At 32.0% G+C, this 4,859-nt stretch overlaps 1 pseudogene; it reads right to left on the bottom strand.

The window, feature by feature from the left end:
- Positions 1-705: 705 nt before the first annotated feature.
- On the bottom strand, positions 706-1,964 carry LOC127136044 (uncharacterized; annotated as a pseudogene).
- Between the last annotated feature and the right edge of the window lie 2,895 nt (positions 1,965-4,859).

Below are 4,859 nucleotides of genomic sequence, written 5' to 3' on the forward strand. Positions count from 1 at the left end.
TTCACCTCTTTCAAATCAATTTGCAAAATCTCTATACATTCATTTTCATCTATTTCTCATATTAAGATACTTTTGAAAAAATAATTTTCATATCATTTTCTTCAAAAGTAATCTTGAGCACTTAGAGATTATTTTGTTTTGAAATTTCATATTGAAAGAGAAGAAGATTCTAATCATTGATTAAAGTCTTATCCAATACAATTGTTCATATATTCATTCAATTACTTTGTAAAATCCTAAATACCAAGGATTGTTTGGTTTTAGGTATATTGCTTATAATCCAGGATTGTTGGATATAAGTGTCAAGAAAAGGAAGGATTGTTTTCTTTTCTTGTGAGTTAAGTTTTCAAGAGGATTGTTCTTGATCACTTAGTTAGAGGCTTGCTTTAGGAGATCTAACAATAATAAAATCTCTTACACATTGTAAGGGGACTGAAGTACTCTCAAGTTGTGAGGGGAACCGGTATAATTCCTGGTGCTCTTTACTTTCCGCTCTTTATCGCTTTCAACATCATACCAATCCAGAAAAGAAAAGAACCTTATCCACCAAATCCGAATAAATTTCTAAAAGTCCTAATTCACCCCCCCCCCCTCTTAGGCTCATTCCTAACTTACAATTTCTTGATTCAAGTCACGCCCACTAGAGATTTCTCCATGTTCCAATGCTTGTTTCACCTTTGTAGCTTGACTTTCACGAAGAATATCTCAGCGCTTACATGATGCTCCAACAACATTATACAAAGTAGCAACCAAATTAAAAAATAAAGCAATTTTAGAATGCTTTTTTGCTAATGTCACAAGAGCTAATTGGAGTTGGTGGGAAAAACAATGAATAAAAAATGCAGAACAATTCTCTTTAAAAATCAAGCTTTTTAGACCATTGTATTCACCCTGCATATTACTTGCTCCATCATAGCCTTGTCCATGTATCCTTGACAAACTCAATCCATATTTTGCAAATAATGACTCCAAACCCGATTTCAATGTTAGAGCACTAGTATTTGAAACATGAACAACACCAAGAAAACGCCCAATAACTTTTCCTTCATTATTTACATAATGTATAACCACAACCATTTTCTCCTTCACTGAGATATCACGAGTTTCATCAATTAAAATAGAAAATAAATCATCTCCAAGATCATCCAGTATAACTTGAGTAGTGACCGCTGCAGCAGCTTTAATAATATCCTTTGGAATATCAGGAGATGTTAACTTAAGATTTCCACGACAATTTTTCCAAACTTTATAAATATCTTCATTATGGTTAACAAGAAAATTCATAAGTTCAAGAAAATTCCCCTTATTTATGGATGAAATTGACTCATCATTACCACGAAAAGCTAAACCTTGTGCTAATAAATATCTAATGCAATCAATTATACCTGTCAAGTGAATTCGATAGTCCTCTTTAACTTGATTGGATTGTTTACACAAGACACCTTCAATGGGTTGCTTTTGTTTCATTAGAGTTTGACACTCCATGCTTGATTATGAGAGTTATTTATATCTCCAAGATGAACTCGAAACCTTTCACTTTTTTTCCAATTTGTAAAGTCTTCTGTTATAAAGGCATCACCGCAACATTTATGTTCTTCAAGATGTGACCTCATAAGATAACAACATAAACAATATGCAGCATCCTCACTTTGACTATATTCCAACCAACTACCATATTTTAAATACCAATCCGAATTAAACTTACGAAAGGTATCTCCAAATTTTCTTTGTGGAAAAATAATTTATTTTGGTTGACAAGGACCCTTTTGCAAATAATATCTTCTAATTTCATCTCTATCACTTGGATGATAATCTGACATATCGTTATGAAGTTTTTCCGATTCAAACTGCAAAAACCTTTTTTTCAGGGGAGGATCCAGTTTGGGGCTTCGACGTTCATTAGGTGTTTGAGGATTAGGAGTTGATGATTGCTCTGTTCCTTTTCTTTTGAAATATTTTTCCATTGCTTATTACTAAAAACAAAACAAAAAATCACAATTAAAATCATATTCAGAAAATTCATAATAATACCATGAAATTGATACAAACACAATAATTTCAAACAAACACTACAAAACTCTAAAAATAAATTTTCTGCCATTAACACAATCTTAAGCTTAATAAAGTAATAATATATTTTTTACTCTTACTACAATAATAAAAATAAATTATAAATTCATAAAGATTAAAATTAAAATATTTACCTTTTAAAAGATCAACAATGAAGAAGAAGCTAGAAATAGAAAGACACTTTGTAGTGAGAGAATAAGGAGTGAGAGAAAAAAGAATATGAAAAGTGGTTTGTTTCTATTTGGAAAGAGTAAAAGGGAATTAATAGGAATATGAAAAAAATAGGAGTTAAATTTTTTAATTTTATTTAAAGAATTTAATTTATTTTAAATGCATATGCATGTGTGGGATACTCCTAATCATTTTATTAAGTGGGGGCATTATTAACTTTTCTTCCTAATTTTGAGGATATTAAATTATTAATATATTATTAAATATTAATCAAAGAAGAATGTGGTGGGGGCATGGGCCCACCCTTTCTTCTTAATATCTCTGCCCCTGGGTATGGTGAACAAGAAATGAAAAATTAAGTTGTTGTGACTTTCGTACAGAGAGAGAGATGAGCGAGGGGTTTTGGGGTGTTTGGTTTATATGCAGTTCTAGAAGATGATTTTTTGTTAATGGATTTTGATGTTTCCTCCGTCCTACAATTTTGGAGGTGAAAGGGTTGTGTGCGGGTTTTTAGGTTTGAGTGGGTTAAATAAGTATTCATGTTTTAAAATTTACACCCATTTTGTAATTATAGGGTTTGTATTCTTATAAGTTAAATTTTAAATTTACATTTTATTAATAAAATAACAATTAAATAAATAAAAATAGTAAAAACTATTATTAATGCGTGATTTTTTTTAAAAAAATTTACACCTCATTTAGTATAACAAAAATAATAGAGTTTGATGACAAATAATCTTTTAATTTTACATATGTTTTAAAAAAATAGGGCATAAAAATTTAAAATGAGATTTGATTTATAAAATTGTTATCATATTTTTTATTTACACACGTTTTTAATACAACATGTGTAAATTCTCAAATTATATTTTTCTTTTTGCACTTGTGCGTATTTAAAATAGGGGAGATATTACTAGGTAGTACATAGGACTCTCCATGATGAATTCAGATGGTGTATCCCTTTGCAAATGGATACTATAACACCCTACTTTTTAACTCGACAAATAATAAAATAAAACATGTATGACATATATATCTTTCAAGTAGGATTCTACTCCAACATCAACATAACATACACGAACCACATAATAATAAAACTTGATTCATTTTATAAGCACCGAAATTATAAAATAGTTGTCATAAGAATCTTTAACAATAATAAGTTTCAAAAGTGTTTCATCGTCAAAAAGCAAAGGAAAGATATGCAACATAAAATAAATAAAAGAAATAACTTGTTCCTCTCGTGCTACATATCAGAGTGACTCCAACTATAAGACTCGATCAACAAGCAACTAAAAAGGCACGACACCGTCCTGAACATCAAACTCCTACTTAAGTACTTGATTATTTGTACTCTAGAGGAGCACAAACGCAACAACACAAAAGAGGGTGATAATACATTCAAATAAGAATTGGTGCACAAAATAATCAAAGTAGATTCACACATTACAAACCTATCAAATATGCACCACAATATCATGTATTCACATTTCATCCACATCACAATCAACTCACACAAATCATACAAGAGTATTCATCATTAAACAAACATCTCGTCATCATGTAATGCAATGCAACATAGCCTCAACTCATGCTCGTCGCGGTCCCTGCTCCGAACCGGACTCACAACTCAACTTTATATGCATGTGGTACCGTTACGAACAACATATGTTCGTTTCGCTCTTGAATTCCCTCTCTGGAACCAGAGCACACCAATTCTCTACTAACACCTTTAATAACTCTTCACCGATTCTCATATAGAACCAACTACTCGCTCCTAGATCCACACCATCGAACCAGAGCACACTAATTCACTACTAACACCTTTAGTAACGCTTCACTGATGCTCATCTGGAACCAGTTAATCGCTCATGAATCCACGCAATCGGACCAAAGCACACTAATTTGCTAATAACACCTTAAGTAATGCTTCACTGATTCCCATCTAGAACCAGCTAATCGCTCATGAATCCACACCATCGGACCAAAGCACACCAAAACTAGACTGAAGTCCATACACCGTGATGAATAATTATCAACAACATGCAATATCACCAAAATTATCACCATACAATTACCACAATTATGCACACCAGCAATACATAATTAATCACCATATAATCATGTATTTCATATAGAATATAAATCATATTCACACCATATAACATCACTAAACAGCAACACCACACCAATAACATATTCACACACAACATTCAATCATGTTAAATCATCTCAACATTGATTCATCATTAAACATGTACAATAATTCACACAATTATACATACATTCACATATTTAACATACATTCACACATTATTCAAAAATGTCAATTCATCTTACAAGACACTACCATAATCTAGTTGTGTGCTTTAGTTTTTCGACGCTTCAAACTGTGCCTCAATCTGAGTCCTGAAACTTAAGTTACGACAATTTGAGTCGCGAACAACAACTCTGTGTTGTCATCCTCGCCAGGCGAGGACAACAACTCGTTGGCAAAAGTTCACAACAACCCTTAGATGAGTAATCTCCCCCTACCTTGTAAATCCAGGAAAAACAAGCTCTCAAGCAATCTCTAAGGTCTTCTCTTCCTAGCCCTAACTCTCTAAGGCTATTTCTCC

Source organism: Lathyrus oleraceus, chromosome 4 (assembly GCF_024323335.1).
Source record: "Lathyrus oleraceus cultivar Zhongwan6 chromosome 4, CAAS_Psat_ZW6_1.0, whole genome shotgun sequence".
NCBI classification, from domain to species: Eukaryota; Viridiplantae; Streptophyta; class Magnoliopsida; order Fabales; family Fabaceae; genus Lathyrus; species Lathyrus oleraceus.